Genomic DNA, 17,524 nt, shown 5'->3' with positions numbered 1-17,524 from the left:
TCCTATGTGGAAAGTGTATTTTGTCCCTTGTGAGCACATGGGAATGATAAGGGCTGTTTGATCAGGATCAAAGGACTAGAGTGAGTTTTAGGAAGCTTCTAGAGCATATTCAAACTGCTGGAGAGGTTTAGATTAGGGAGGATTAGCTCTAAGAGGTCATTTGACCAAGTTTGACCATCTTAAAACAAAAGTTTGACTGGTCCCCAATCCACATGGCAGTTGAGGTGGCATGGGAGGAGGCTTAGGAATTAAAAGAAAATGCTGGAATGGATTGAGGAGGGAATGGGTTAGCTTGGGCCAAGACAAATGGGGATTTAAGCCCCTTAAAGAGCCTTGTTGACCATGTTGACCAGTCAACTGGTCGACCAAGGGTGAGGTGGCAGCCAAAGTGATTTAGGGGATTGATTAAGAAGCATGGAGAGGGTTTCACAAAGACTTGGGTTGATTTGAAATTTAATTCAAAGTGGAGGGCCTTGGTTGGTTTGGTCAAACTAGGTTGACTGAGTCAACCAGGTTGACCCAAGGTGTGGGTTTGGTCCAGGTAGGTTTAATACAATATTTAGAATCTGGTAGAAGTGATTCCAAGGGTTAAATGGGTCATTTGGGTCAAATAAGTTTATTGGGCCCTTAATGGGCCCTTAAGCCAAAATTAATTGACTGAGTCAACCAGGTGGGTTCAGGGTCTGGAAATGGGTTCAACAGGTTTCAAATGACATTTTAAGACTAATGAAAGTGGTTCCATGGCCTGGAGAGGTCATTTGGGTCAAAACACTTATTTGGACCCTTAAAGGGCCATTTGGGTCAACTATTTTGACTTTGTCAACCAGGTTGACCCAAGGCCTGGAAATGGGTCCAATATGTTTGATTTGATATTTGAAAGTTGCTGGAGGTGGTTGCACTCAATTTGGGGTTCATTTGGTTTGAAATCTCTATTTAGCCCCCATAGGGGTATTTTGGTTATTTTGGGCTCAAGACGACTAGGGGCTGAGATGAGTCCAAAAAAATGCAGTTTATTGATCAACATATCGAGATTAATGGTCTAGAAGTGACTAGAGGCTTTGGTGAAGGCTCTAAGGTCAGAAATTTCTATGTGACAGGTCCAGTGGCATAGACTGTCAATATTTGAAGGTTTTATAGCCTTTGGATTTTGATTTAGTTTCTGAGGTTAGAGACCTTAGAATGGGCTAAAATTTGGAGGGTTGACTCCAGAGACATGTCCCATCAGTATGCAACTGATAAACTCTGAATCAGAGGTCATTTGATTGGTTTTTTAAGGGTTTAAAAATTTGTTGAAAAAGGCTTTTAGGACTTGGCCTTTTATCCTTGAATTTTGGTTTGGATTTCTAAGATCTGGATAGATCCTAAGGTTAAGATTCTAGGAGGATCCTAGAGTTTGGATTGATGGTTTAGAGTCAAGAATGTCCCAAGTGACCTCATACAAAAATGAGGTCAACATATATCTGGAATTATGATTAAACAAGGAAGTATCATTAATACAAAAAAAGGCATAACCAACTTGATTAATACCATCAACATCAAACATATCATAAGGAAAATGATATTCAAATGATAGACAAAAATCAAAGAGGAATAAAAATAAGCTTCAGATACCCATATAAAGCGTAAAATTGACAAAGCAATCATTGCAATAAATAGTTCAACAACTTTAAAGAGTAATTCATAGAAAATAAATTAGAAGGATAATTGCAACAGCTCATTAAACACTTGATATTAATCCACCCATAAGATTATGGAAAGAAATAGCATTTTAACACCATAATAATAAAAAAAGCAATAGGGGATATCAGAATTATCATGAATAAGTAAACCCATAAGCTCCCTAGCAAACAACATCGAATAAATAAACCACCAGGAAGAAAATCTCAAGGCATTGACAATATCATGAACGACCCAAATTCAAGTGATAAAATGGCTCAGGTGTGTAGTATCTAAATTATCCTCATTGTCAATGTGATATCTCAAGCAAATATTTAAAAAAAAAAACACACTTCACATAATCCTATAAAAAGTCACTTCTTATATAATCATTCACAACCTTAAGCTTGAATCTTATGATGGAAATCACACACATCCCAATATAACCTTGTATGACATTGGAGCAAATGAAGATGATCAAGGATCTGTAAGATCTCTCATGAAATTCATGGTGTTCAATCATAACCATGGAATGTGATGCTAGTCAAATAAGGGGTTATTCTTCATATTAAGATCATATACAATGACTCTTAGATTTGGTACAATATATGTTAAACAAAATAATAATTTAAATTTAGTTAACTTCAACACACAATATACTTTAGAATGTGGGATAAATATTAGTTATTGTTATATATATGTTTATAAATTATAATTAGAGTCAAATCTTTCTTTTTCTTTTTTGAAAAAGTAATTCAATTGCATTAAAAAGTAAGGAAACTATTACAAACTAAAAACCATAATCTGATTCCTCATTTAACAATTGAATAAAATAAGGAGGAATCTTATTTGAAGTAAAATCATACCAACTAAAATTGCTAAAAAGAGTAGAGTTAGCACATAAGTTTGCTAATTTATTACAATCTCTATTTACCCAATTGAAGACAATAAATTTAAGTTCTTCTAAGAATGCAAGGTATTCCTTCCAATTACCTCCCAATTGTTGTAGAAATTTGATAATGTTTTAGTTGTGTCCTTCAATGATCAACCCTTTGTACTCTTCCATAAAATCATTTTTTATATCTTTTAAAATCTAGGCGGCCAATAGCTCAAGATGTGAAATGTCCCAATGAATACAAGAATGTCCATAAGTAAGAAGAAATAATCCTTTACAATCTTGAATTACACCTCCAACTCCTGCTTCATATGATTTTAATAATGATGCATCCAAATTTTAATTTGATCCAACCGGAAGGGGGAGGGTACCAACGATCCAACAATCTATACGACTGGTTAGTACACCAGTTTCCCAATTTTAATCTATAACCCATAAAAGATATAGAAGCAAAGGTTATAACGCAATCACCATAGCACTATCATCCTTTTCTCCAAGAAAAAATTTGTTCCTAGCCTGCCAGTTTAAATAGATTTAATTACAATAAACATTGATAATGAATTTATGTTTATCAGCACATTTATCCATCCATTCAAAGATTTCATTAAACAAATCAAAATTAGGAATGCCAAATCCCCAGGTGTTAATATAGTTCAATACCTCCCGCAATTTTTCACATTTGACTGAAATATGATTTAGATCCTCCCTAGCATTACATCCTCTTGGGCATCCAAATTCATCATGAAATCTTCATTGATATAGGAAATTCAAGGTAGGGATCGCATTGTGAAAGAAATGCCACCAAAAAAAATTTTGGCTTAATTTTTACAAATTAAGATTATCACACGAATTATTTTGATTTTAATCATATCTTTTGAAATAATAGAACTTTTAATCACATTTGCAAATCATAATCAACAAGACAATATTAAAATCCAAATGATGAAACCAACAAATGAAGTAAGAGTAGAAGCCAACAAGATAGAAGATAATCAAACCCAACAAGAACACTTGTAAGAAAGCATTGGTCTAAACATACAATCCCCATCAATAATTAAAATAATAAATTTCATATACTAATAGTAAATCCTTAAAATGGTTACTAATAGATTCAGACAATCCACATTGTTTAAGAGATACCAAACAACAATCCAACATAATAGATTGTAACCATAATGTACCATAACTCTTAACCTAGCAACAGAACTACTCAACTCTTTAAGAATCAGAGGGAAAGAAGATGAGCAGCATAGGTGAAAAAAGTCATACTCCAAAAAAATATAATTATTGCTAGACTAGTCATTGCTATGTTGAGCCTAAAGCCAAAGAAGAAAAAAGGCCAAAACACCATAGTAATCACATATACCAGAAGAAAGGAAAGTCGACCACCAGCAAAAATCACTAAAAAATATATCAGAAATTTTAGCCGAGAAATCTCCAGACAATTCCAGCACAAACTCCAACTGCATTGTACAAACACACAATGCACCAGACCGCAAAGAAACAATAACCCAAAATCCATTGATAACAATAAAAAACTTGTTATATAAGTTAATAACATACAAACATAAATAGAAAAAAAAGAACAAAATGACCATATATCAAAAAACAAACAAAAGGAAGCAAAACCGAAACAAAGAACACCAAGCAATGTGGACGAAACAGAAGGTAAACCGGAGTGGTTCAAGCTAATTAAGCCTCTTAGCATTCCAAGTAAAGATTTCTCAATAAACTCAATAAAATATTTGAGGTTACAACAAAATTGGGCTAAGGGATCGTCTGCATCACCTTAACGTAAAATATGGGAAATAGAAAATGAAATGAAAGAAACCCAATGCATTATATCTCTGATCATATTTAAATTTTGTAGATTAGTAATAATATTACCATCAATATAATGAGCTAGAAGTATATCATCCACTTCAATCCAAATGTTTGTGATACCTAAGGAAATGGACATTTGAAGACTGAAGTGAAGAGATTTAATCTCAGCTTGTACAATTGTGTTCGTATTACTAGGACCCACAAAGGCAACAATAACTTGACCATCAAAATATTGAATAACACCACCACAACCAGCATTCAAATTTTTAAAAGAATCCTCAGTGTTAAGTTTAAAACAACAATGATGGGACTTCAGCCATCTAACAATTCTATCTTATGTAAGAGATAAAGATACATGAAAAGATAGGACAAAATCCTCAGCAACAAGACAAAAAGCTTTGAATGAGTTCTCTTTCACTAAATTAGCCACAAACAAATATAAAATTTTATCCCTGACTTTAGAAATAATACAAAAAGCATTAAGTCTAGTTTCTTCATGATTACCCTCATTCCTACTCCTCCATACAAACCAACAGAAAATGACAAGTAAAAGATTCCCAATATGGCCTTGGGTAGGAGTAAATCAATCATTGATAATATTAGTGATAGAAGTATAATTACCAGAAAACTAAACATTAAACATGTTGTCAAAATATAACCAAACTTGTATAACAATAGGGCCTTGAATATAACATGATTATGGCTTTCAATATGGTAACAAACGTGGCATTTGGAAACAATATACTAACCATTTTTTCAATAAAATATAATTTAGAGGCAAATAATTATGCAAAATTTTCCACATAAGAATAAAATAAGAGGATGGAATGCTACCGTACCAAATAGCTGAATAAAGCAATGCTTTTGGATGAACTTGCTTGTTAGAATTCCAAAACGGCTTTAGAGAAAATTTACTATCATTAGAAATATTGAACAAAATGCATTCCTCATTATCCATCAGAATGGTAATATCAAGGATAAGATTAAAAATAAAATCATGAATATAACTAGAAAGAAGCTCAACATTCCTAATTTGCAATAAAATCCTTAACTTTTTAAGCAAAAGTAAAATTCATGTTCAATAAGTTATTAAAATAAAATTTTCCTAACCATTTACCTTGCTAGAAGAAAATTTTACCCGCCCCTATCTGTCATTGGATAAATTCCTCATCGTCTAACTTAATGGTGCACAACCTTTTCTAATTAAAAGAACACCTTGTTTAAAATATTTGTTGAGATGGTGTTTGCCAGCATAATACTTAGAGAGAATAAAATTTTCCCATAAACATTTCTTAGATTTTAATGCATACCAGAGTTTTCTAGAAAAATCTTGAGACATATCTTTCAAAATCTTAAAACCAAATCTACCTTCGTCCATAACTCTAGAATAGTTACTCCAAGAACCCCACCAAAAAACATGCTTGCCACCTTGAGCACCCCAAAAAACAATTATTGAACAATCTCTCTATTCTACTATAAATATTAAATGTGGGACATAAAAAATGAAATAGATAAATAGGAATAGATTACAAAACATGCTTAATAAGCAATAGTCTACCACCAAATGAGAGAAAATTAAAAGCCTAACTTTAAAGTTTATTGTGTATGGTCATAAAAATGTCATGAAATAAATGAGAGAACTTCTTACCTTTGTAAAGATGAGTACCCAAATGTTTCATAATTAAATTTTTTTTAGCAAACCAAAACTTGTTTTTAATAATTACAATTCTCTTGTGGGAGGTAGATTTATCTGCAATGTAGCAACTCTTGGAGGGGTTAAAATTTTAACCACTAGCAAGCTAAAATTTATTATGAAATCTAAAAAGGATATAAATCATTTTGATAGAGCCATTAGTGAAAATAATGAAATCATCAGTAAAACTCAAGTGGGTAATAGGAAAGCCACCAACCATTTTTAATTATATATTACGATGAGATCTAAATAACTCATTAAGACCTCTACACAAATAGTCCATAATAGTAATGAAGAGGGTAGTTTAAAGAGGATCACCATGCCTAATCTCATTTGTGGATTTAAAATAACCATTAGACTTACTAGTGATAATAATAGAAAAGAAATAATTCTCAATATTATTCTTGAACAAATTAATAAAATTCAAATTAAAATAAAAAATATTTAATATTGTAAAAAGAAAATTTTTATTTAAATTATCATATGCTTTGGTAATATCAAATTTAAAGATAATATTCTTCCAGTAATATTAACCCGTAAATCATGAACTAATTCCTGGACAAGCAGAACATTATGAAAGATATACCTACCTTTAACAAACACCATTTACTTCAAAGAAATAATTACAGGTGAGAATAAGGATAACCTTCCCATGAATAATTTGGCATTGAGCTTGTTAAAAAAAAGAACATAAATTTATAGGATGAAAATCACTCCAAAAATTAATTACATTATGCTTAGGAATTAGATAAAAGAGGTAGAAACAAAGAATTCATTGCAAGGATTACCCAAAAAGAAATATACAACAAAATAATAAGATTACCTTTAATAACATGCAATGACTTATAAAAAATTATAGTGGTGAGCCCATCGGGTCTAGCCACAAAATTGGTGTTCATACCTTTAAAAGTATGTAAAATTTCCTCTTAAAAAGGAACCTTACTAAGAAATAAATTATTCTCCTTAGAAATGATAGTAGGAATAAAAGGAAAATCAAGGTTCAAATTGGGACAAAAAACATTATTGAAAGAATTTTTTAAATATTAAATTCCAAAAGCATAAATCAAAGAGGGATCATATTGGTAGAACCATAAGGAGAATTGATTTTGTTAGTATAATTAATCACCTTCATCTAGTTAGCAAAATTATGAAAAATATTGGTATTACGATCACCCTGCACAAGAAATTTAGAAGGGGCCATTTGTCTCCAAAAAGCCTCATCTTTTTCCTAGAGTTTGAACAAATTAGACTTGGCTTCATTGAGAGCTAATAAATTCTCAAAGGAAGAATCATGCATATAAGTATTATCAACAAACTCCATCTTATTTTCAGCATACATAGTGCTAGTGAAGATTATCTTAAAAACACATTTATTCCACCAAAATAATTTTATTTTAAGTCTCTTAAGTTTAAACATAATCTAGTCATCCCCTAACGTTATCAAATGGAAAAAGAGGAGCATGCTAGTTCATTTGTAAAACATTTTAAAAAAAGTATCATTGAGTAGCCACATATTTTGGAATCTAAAGGGTTTATAAATATTTTTATTACTCATAGAAATTCTTAATAACAAAGGAGAGTGATCATATAAGGTTCTTTTTAAATGATCAATATGGTTCATCAAGAAAGAAGAAATCAATAAATCATTATTATTTTTGTTTTCCTTCTTGGAAACTTTTATAAAACCTTTTTATTAATTTTGGCTTTTCCCTTAGGAAATGACATAGAGATACTAATATTACCCTCTTGAATATCCTTAGGAGAATAAGTATCATGAGAAACAATTTCCCCCTCCTCCATAACATCATCGCTAACATCAAGAGACAAAATTTGATTCTTAGTAACATTATCTATAATGGTTCTTAATTTATCCCCATTAGTTTGGTTCAAAGCATAGTGGTGTTGAGGTTCTATCCTAAAATCACCATTGGGATGATTAGTCAAATCCCACTTAATCTTTTTGTTCAACATGTAGATTTATTATTTTTCTCATCTATTCTCCCCCCAATAATGGTGTCACCAATCATAATTTAGGCTTTTTAGAAAGAGAAAGTGACCCATTTTTTAGAGAGAGAAAATTATGTTTTCAAAATTTTGAATATCTGCTGGATTGGTGGCATTGCCGGAGCTATTGATCGGCCCATCGGCTTCCTTATCTGGGGGTCAAAATATGGCCAATCCTAATGGTCGGCCATTTTCACCTCATCAAGGATCTGCGATGCGTGTTATGTAAATAATCCAAAGATCTGTAATAATAGAGCATTGGTAATCAAAGAACCTTGTGTTAATTAGAAGAAAATTTCTTCCCGTGTTCCTAGTAAAGGAAAACAAGTGGTAAAAGATATAATTGCTGGAACTCCATCTTCAATTCTCAAATTTAGAACTAATGAAGTAGAATCTTCTTCATCTAGAATGAAGATTTTCGTCAGTAGATTTGGAAATAATATCTCAAAGGAACACCCTTCAGTCCATGATGTTGAGACACGCTTATTGGATGTTTGTGGGAATGTCCAAAAGATTTTTTGAAGTTTTGAATTCAGGCCAGATAGAATCCATGCAGAATCCTTGGACTAAACGTCTATATATCAGGGTGAACACGCTATTAGGTGAATGAATCTTATTTGAAGATGGAAAGGCTATAAAACTTTTTGAGCCCAAAATTACTGAAAATTTTAAAAAACTCCAAAATTTAATAGTGGTTAAAGTTTTTGGTATAGCAATTCAAGTGCAAGCAATAGCTATGGAATTGAGACGCTAATGGTCTCAATTCGAGAAGTTCCATTTGATGATCCTTGGTTCAGGGTGGTTTTTATGTTCTTTCTTCTCACAAGAGGCTGCGGAGAAGGTGATTTATCGAGGTCCATGGTTTGTCAATGGACACATTATTGGGATAGTTAAATGGAATGTTAAATTCTCCACTACATCACTGAAGGGCTTAATATCACCTGTTTGGGTTAAACAACTGAATCTACCACTATTTTGTTGGGATGAGATTAATGTTGCTAGGATTGCATCATTGATTGGTTCCCCTATGCTAATTGATGGTGATATGTTCCAATGGGGAAGAAGAGGGTTTGTAAGAGTCTATGTTTGTCTGGAACTAGAAAAACAACTGCATATGGGTGTTTGGGTGGATGGGCCTGAAGGAAGATTTTTTAAAAAAGTTGAGTATGAAAAAATCTCAAACTTTTGTTTCAATTATGGTAGAATTGGTCACCTTCTCAATGTTTGCAAAGATAAGGAAAGCTCTCCAAATAACTGTGCTGATCCAGTTGCTAAAGGAGGTAATTCTGATTTGCCAAGGAATGAAGATTATATTGAAAATTCAAAATATGGGCCTTGGATCCATGTTAGTCATAATAGAAGGAGGGAGAATTTGCTGCCTCAATAAAAGAAGGTGGAGATAAATAAAGGCCTGAAGGGAGGATGGATTGCAAAGAGAGTGGTTTCTGGAGAGAAATCCAATACAAATTTTACTTCAGTAGAAGAAATTGTTGAAGTTGTAGCAATTGTTATTACAGAAACTGAGAAGTTGCATAGTGAAGAAAATGTTGTGGGGAAGCTCAAAGATCCTGCTAGTGTTGCTGGAACCGTGACAAAGACCTCTTCTAATTATGAAGTGTTTTTAGTCCAACAGAACAGATTCAAGTGCTGGAGGTTAGCACCGAAATGGAAGACTCAGTAATCACTGTCCTGGAAGATCTAGTGCTAGAAGAAGGAGAAATTGATATAGGAGCTGTTGCTTGTAATGAAGTGGTTCATTCCAATTCTGGCAAAATAGTTGAAGGGATTCCTCTAAATATACGGAATTTAAGTATGGAGAAAGCTAGTTTTGGATCTCTAAAACTGAAACTATCAAAAGAACTCAAACATCTTGGGCCTTTGAACAATTAATCCAGGAAAAAAGATGAAGGTTTTATTAAAGGGAAGAGTGGGTTCCCTCCCACCTCTTGTCCAAAATGACTTCTTTAGCATTTTGGAATTGTAGAGGGGACAATAAGAGAGAGGCCACTCTTTATTTGAAAGATTTTGTGAAAAACTGGGATTTGTTTTTTGTTGGTGCAGTAGAGACTAAAATATCCTCTTTTGATAAAGTTGGGATTAGTAAGTTGTTGGGTGATGAATGTGATTTCTTCTTGTATCCCTCAGATGATGCTTCAGAATTATTGCTTTATGGAAAGCAAATTTAGCTAAGTTCTCTCTAGTAGGATCTTCTCCCCAATGTGTTATTGGGAAACTTGATATCTTCAACAAAGGCACTTGGATGATCTCGACGGTATATGGAAACAAAAGCTTTCACTTAAGAAGGAGGTTGTTGGATCAATTAGAAGATTGTGGTGAAAAGGATATACCTATGGTAGTAGGAGGTGATTTTAATTGTATATTAGCCCAAGATGAGAAAAGGGGAGGGAAGAAATTCTCTTTTTCTCAAGGGCCTCAAGAAATAAGAGCTTTCATGACAAAGATGGATCTTCATGATGTTGGCTTGGTTGGGCCAAAGTTTACTTGGTGCAATAACAAAATCGGGAATGCCTGCATCTTAGAGAGGCTTGATAGGTGTCTTTTGAACACTAAAGCCTTGGATGAAATCCATAGTGCAGCAGTTAGTCATTTGGAGAGAATCTCTTCTTACAATTGCCAGATAGTCCTCAGAATTTGTAATGAGATACCAAAGCAGAGCAGGCTGATTAGATACGAGGAGGTATGGGCCACATATCCGGCATCTCAAGCTATTATTCAAAAGACATGGAGTAAACCAATTAAAGGTGATGCTATGGAGGTTATTAATATGAAGTGCAAAAGTGTGTTGAAAGCACTTCATCACTGGAGCAAAACAAAACTTAAAAATTTTCTGGAACTTAAAGAAACACTGGAGAAGGAGATATAAATTTTATAGCTTAAAGAATCAAATGGCGAGGGGCTATCTACTAAAAAACTAATGATGTTAAGATCTAAAACCCATGAATTCAGTGTGACTATGGCTAGGATTAATACATGGTGGAGACAAAGAGCTAAGCTGAGGTGGATTCAGGAGAATGACATGAATTCTAATTTCTCCCATTCCGTTGCTAATGGAAGAAGATTGAGAAATGAAATTTGACAACTAAAGATTGAAGATGGAATTTCTGTAGAAGAACATGCTAATATAGAGAGAATTTTGTTTAAATTCTCAAAGATAAATGGAAGAAATGAAAATGCCACTGATGTTTTGCTGCTACAAGCAGAGTTCACATTAACAGAACTGGAATTGGTAATCCAAAATTGTAGTTCTAATGTTTCTCCGGGAATAGATAGAATTACGTATTCAATTTTTAAAAACTATTGGAGCATTATAGGTAATGAGGTGTGGATTGCTGTGAATCAATTTTTTCAATCAGGTAAGTTATGCTCTGCCTGGAAAGAGTCCCTTGTGATCCTTATTTTGAAAGTGCTAAACCTGAAAATTCCTGCAAGCTTCCGGCCAATAAGCCTTTGTTGTACCTTATACAAAATTAAAGCTAAAAAGCTACTGAATAGGCTATAAAAAGTGGTTAGTGGACTCATTTCAGAAGTTCAAATTGCATTCATACAGGGATGATCCTTATCTTCTCATATTTTATTAGCTCATGAGCTTTTTAACAAACTCAGATTTTCAAAGTCTAAGTAAGGTTTTGTGGCTCTCAAAATTGATATGGAACAAGCCTACGATAGTATGGCTTGGGAAACATTAAGATTGGTATTGGATCGTTATGGTTTTCCAAATAATTTTATTAATCTACTCATGGAATGTGTGAATCCTAAGATTTTTATCTTGGTAAATGGTAAAATTACTGAAGGCATCAAAGCTAAAAGTGGGTTTAAACAGGGTTGTCCTCTCTCTCCTTATTTGTTTATCCTTTGCTTTCAAATTTTGACTGATGATTTGTCTCACAGAGGCAACATTGGGTATAAAAATCTCTAAAAATGCTCCTAGGATATCACACTTATTGTATGCAGATGACATTCTCTTATTTTCTGATGCAACTCTTAAATGTATGAAGAAATTCAAAAGGATTATAGCAGATTTTGGAAGCCAAACTGGTCAAAAAGTTAATGAGAAAAAATATGTAATCCTGTTTGGAAAATCTTTGAAGAAGACTAGAAGGATGGCAATATCAAAGCTTTGGAATTACAGAACTACTAAGGAGTTCAACTATCTTGGGATCAAGATGGGTCATAGAAGATTGGTAGCATTAGATTTTAACTATATCCTAGAGAAATCTGCTAACAAGCTAAATGTTTTGGGGTAAGCAATCTATTTCTCTAGTCGAAAGGCTAGTATTGGTTAAATCAGTAATGGCTGCATTACCATTTTTTATGGCTACTCACTCATTGGTTCCAATGAGTGTCTTAAAAGAGTTGGATAAAGCTTGCAGATGGTTTATTTGGGATAAACAAGGAGGTATTCACAGTTTACACTGTGGCATGGGACAACGTATGCAAGAGTTGGAAGGTCGAAAGGCTAGTATTGGTTAAATCAGTAATGGCTGCATTACCATTTTTTATGGCTACTCACTCATTGGTTCCAATGAGTATCTTAAAAGAGTTGGATAAAGCTTGCAGATGGTTTATTTGGGATAAACAAGGAGGTATTCACAGTTTACACTATGTGGCATGGGACAACGTATGCAACAGTTGGAAGGAAGAAGGCTAAGGTGTGCATTCAGTGGTCAACATTGCCGGTCCTTTAAGAACTAAATTTACTTGGAGTTTGGTGAAAAAAGAAGGATCATTGCTGAACAAGGTTCTAAAGGCAAAATATGGAATAAATATTTGGGAAAATTCCAGTAATAGCAATAGTTCTATTTCTTTGAAAATCATGTCAAGTGGAGTTCAATTTTCGCATAAAATTACTAGATGGAAAATTGCATCAGGTAAAGCTATTAACAATATGGAAGATGTTTGGATCCTTGATAAAAGGTTAGATAGATGGCCAACCTTTATTGCGGTGGGAAATTCTGATTTTCCACCCCTTGAATCTTTTCTTAATAATGTTGTGTGGAATAAAGTACTTCTCCTTGATTTTTTTGGAAAGTCTCTTGTGGAAATTATTACCCAAATTTCAATTTATCTTGAAATGGGTGAGCATGAATTAGAACTGATGTACATGTCCTTTGGGAAAAGTATCTCAGCTTTGGCTTTATCTTCAAGTGATAAGGAGATTGTGGAGGTGGATTATGGGAGCTGGTTAAAAAAGCTAAAACTAAACTCTAGAGTGGAATGCTTTTGGTGGAGGCTTTTCAATAATGCTATACCCACTAATGCATTTTTGATGTACTGAAGGTAGCTTGGGCATGACTCATGTCCTAGAGGATGTGAAGGTGAGGAAAGTTCTAAACATGTAATGGAGAATTGTTTGAAAATTCAGCAAGTTACTGGATTGTTAAAAAACTGGGGTTTTCCGGTTCCTACTTTCTCCTCATCCAGAGATTCTTAATAAGGAATGGCTAGTAACAGAAAATAAATTCATTGTAAAGGTTTATTGCTCAATGATTTATTGGTCTTGGAAAATCATAAACTTGGTTAAGCATGGTAACCAAGAACTCAGTTTAAACTTCATAGCTGCCAATGCTCTTAGTTTTGCTTCTAATGCAAACCTCAATCTATTCGTGGATCACTGGGGTGCTAACCGGCTGGATCAGCTATTTTCTTATTGGCACCCTTCTCCCCAAGGATGGATTAAGGTAAATATTGATGCTTCTCTAACAAGAACTAACAAAGGAGGGGTCGGTAGAGCTTTTAGAGATTCTAAAGAGAGGTTCTTGCTAGCTTTTGGAATCTCTTGCATTCATTGGGACCGTGGCTTCTTGGAGTTAATGGCTTTTTGTTCATTGAAGATGATCATCATGGAATGCATGTTAGATGCAAAAGGAATTATTATTGAAAGTGAGAACCTCAATATTATCAATTATTTGCATAAGGAGTTGGAAGCGAAAAATTGGAAGAATCCAAATGAAGGAACTGAAGATCTTTCATTTTTGGATGGATTTGGTAAGATTCATTTTCACTTTGCTAACAGAAGTTGTAATAAGTTAGCTAATTTTTTTTCTAACAATGCTTTAGAAGTTGTTTTTTTTTTGGGAAGAATTAGATTGCAATAAGGTTCCTCCTTTATTTCTCTATTTGTTAAAGGAGGATTGTGATAGGATTCTATCACATTGTAGCTTGTAATAATTTCTCTGTATTTTTAATTAATACTATCTGCATTTTGATAAAAAAAATGGCTTAACCAGAAAACTAAAGTAGGAAACTCTATCGATTCATTGGTAGCATCAAGTTTTCAAGTTCATTATTTCCATCATTCAACTTCTCTACTTCCCTAATGAAATTATCATAAGGGGAAATCTCTATATCTTCACCACATGCCCAAGGCTCATAAATATCCACATTTTGAGAATCTTCATGATTTAAAATATGAACCCCCTTGTCTGATGGTTCCCCAACATTTGATTCAACCACTAATTTTTTGATAACAAATCTTTTTAATGAGGCTTTTATCTTGATAGAGTAGATGTCAATAAATAGTTTTTTGTGCCATTTTAATAGGGTGAATACCAAGAGAGTAGCCAATATTTATCAGTTAGAAATGTTTTCTATTTTGACTGCTCAAGTAGCTACTATGTCTTATTAAGATAGTTTCTACTTAGTTTTTATCTTTTTCATATTCTTGTAACTTGTATGTTTTGATGATTCCAAATATTATTTCTTTGATTATTATTTATCTTAACATATTTTGGAAGAATTGTTTTGCTCTTGTGTGTACTAACATTTTAGGGAAATCATACTCTAGATTATTGAAGATTTAAAATTAAGATCACTTTAAAGTTTATTGTAATTGAAGTATGTAATTTCCATTTTATTGAGTCTAAGAGAGTGTGATTGTAATTGATTAACTAAGCAGACACACACATCAGAGGAGAGTTTAAAATTCAACTTTTTGTAAACTGATCGTACTCTACGATATTTGTTCATATGGGACGATATGGTCAGTTATTTTTTTCCTAACGAGCAGTTGAATGAATACAAATTAAAATTTTTCTAAGTAGGGATTATACTATATGAACCTAGTTCGTACATGCCTTCTAGAGTACAAAATGGATAGGTCCTTACTTGCTCAAAAATAATTTTTTCTAAGTATGAATCATACGGGACGATCACAATTCATATATGTTTTTATGAGTACAAAATTGATGGGTCCGTTCTCGGTCAAAAATATTTTTTCTAAGTATGGATCACACTATATGAACCTAGTCCGTACATTCCTTCCAGAGTACAAAATTTTGAGGTCCCATTTAATCCTGACATTTCATTCAAACAAAATTTGAAAATTTTTTATAACTGATTATATCAAATGATGACATCATCATATGTACGCCATACAAAGTACAAAATTTTAGGGTCCCTTCTCGCACAATTTGAAAATTTTCTAATTATTCATCCTAGATGAACATAGTTCATACTAAACGATGATCGGGTACAAAATGATTTCTTACCAATTTATAATTGGTTCATATGCAACTATAATTGAATTGTTCGTACTTATGAAATCTGATCGTATTGTATGATCGTGTATGCTCAAAATTGAAAACTTCAGTTATCTAGTTTCTTTTTTATGTCTTTTGTATAAAAGGTCCACTAAAAACTGACATGAAAAAGTCTTTTCTTCATGATGTTTCAAGGGCAATTGAAGGAGAGAGTGTGAAAGAGTATTTGAGAGAGATTTCTTACAAGTGGAGAGTGTAGGGTTCATAATGTTACTCAAAGGTAACGATCTCTTTATAATTATGGTTATCACTCTTCCTCTTATCTTTCTAGATTGATCGTGAGAAGATCTTTGGAGAAGATCTGATATTGTTGACACTTAGAAGGTGTGAAAGGATTAAGGTACTCTGCCTACACTTGAAGGGTGTGAAATGATGAAGGTTCTTTACCTACACTTAGAGGGTGTGAAAGGATGAAGGTTATCTACTTATACCTGGAGGGTGTGAAAGGTTGACGGTTCTCTTTCAACACTCAGAGAGTGTGAAAGGATGATGGTTCTCAGCCACACAGGGGATTGGTGGAAAAGTGGTTTTTGTAAAGGATTCTCCGCCTTGCTGTGGGGCCAAAAGGAGGGTCACTTTGGTAATAGTGCAATACCTGAAGAGGGAGTCTTCAGGGAGTGGATGTAGGCCATGTTTAACCGAACCACTATAAATTTTTGTCTTATTTAAATTTCTGCATTTTATTTACTATAAATTATTTTTTGTGATTGAAAAGTTTTATTTTAAAACTTTAAACAAACTTGCTTTATAAATCAACAATTTCAATTTTTAAAATCTAAGAGAATTTTTAAAATAACCAATTCAACCACCCTCTTGGTTAGCCTTAAAATATTAGTTTAGGTTTAACAACCTAATCTTGATTCAACAAGAATCAACAAGTGGTATCAGAGCTTTGATTCAAAATTATAAGTTTATACTACTTTTTGATAAAAGAGAATGACTGCTTTTGGAATCCGTAACACACCAGAAGGATATTCGATCACTAGACCTCCATTATCTTATAACATTCCTTTCAATTTTTGGAAAACATGCATGTCTACTTTTTTCCAATCACTAGATTACGACATATGGATTTCAGTTCAAGAAGGGTATACAAAACCAACTAGATTGGTAAATGGTGTAAGATAGAAACACCCTTTGCTGAATAGACTGTAGAACAACATAACTTAATACAATTAAATGCTAAATTCTTAAACAGTTTCTTTTATGCACTTAAGTCAGAAGATTACATGCGGATTTTCACTTGTAAAAGTGGAAAGGACATATGGGATAGACTTTGTATCACTTATGAAGGGACTAATGAAGTAAAATAATCTAGCTTAAAAATCTTATTATATGACTATGAATTATTTTGTATGAATTCAAATGAATCCATTTTTGAAATTTATACAAGATTCACTCAGATAGTCTCTTATTTGCATGCATTAGGGAGGGAATTAACAAATACATAATTAGTGAATAAGATATTCATTATTTTCTTACATCTTATGATGCTAAGATAACTGCTATAAAGAGTCTAAAAATATAAATATTTACTCTATTGATAATCTTCTTGGATCACTAATTTCTTACAAGCGAAGATTCAAAGAAAGATTAATGCAGAAGAACAACAAAAGGAGAAGAACAAATCACTAAAAGTGGAGGAATGGGAGAGTGATAAGTCAAAACCTGAGGATGAGGATGATATTGCCTTGATGACTAGGAAATTCAAGACCTTTCTTAAAAGAAAGCAGAGGAGACGCTAGTAGTGGAACAAAGGTAAGTATAATAAAAATGTTAAGATTTCTAATGATGTAATTTGTTATGAATGCAGGAAACCTAGAAATATAAAATTAGATTGCCCTAATCTCAAAGTCATCAAAGAGAAGGTAGAGGACAGAGCAAATGTGAAGA

This window comes from Dendrobium catenatum, unplaced genomic scaffold, assembly GCF_001605985.2.
Source record: "Dendrobium catenatum unplaced genomic scaffold, ASM160598v2 fragScaff_scaffold_465, whole genome shotgun sequence".
In the NCBI taxonomy this organism is placed as follows: Eukaryota; Viridiplantae; Streptophyta; class Magnoliopsida; order Asparagales; family Orchidaceae; genus Dendrobium; species Dendrobium catenatum.
Note: the sequence above shows the minus strand (reverse complement) of the source record.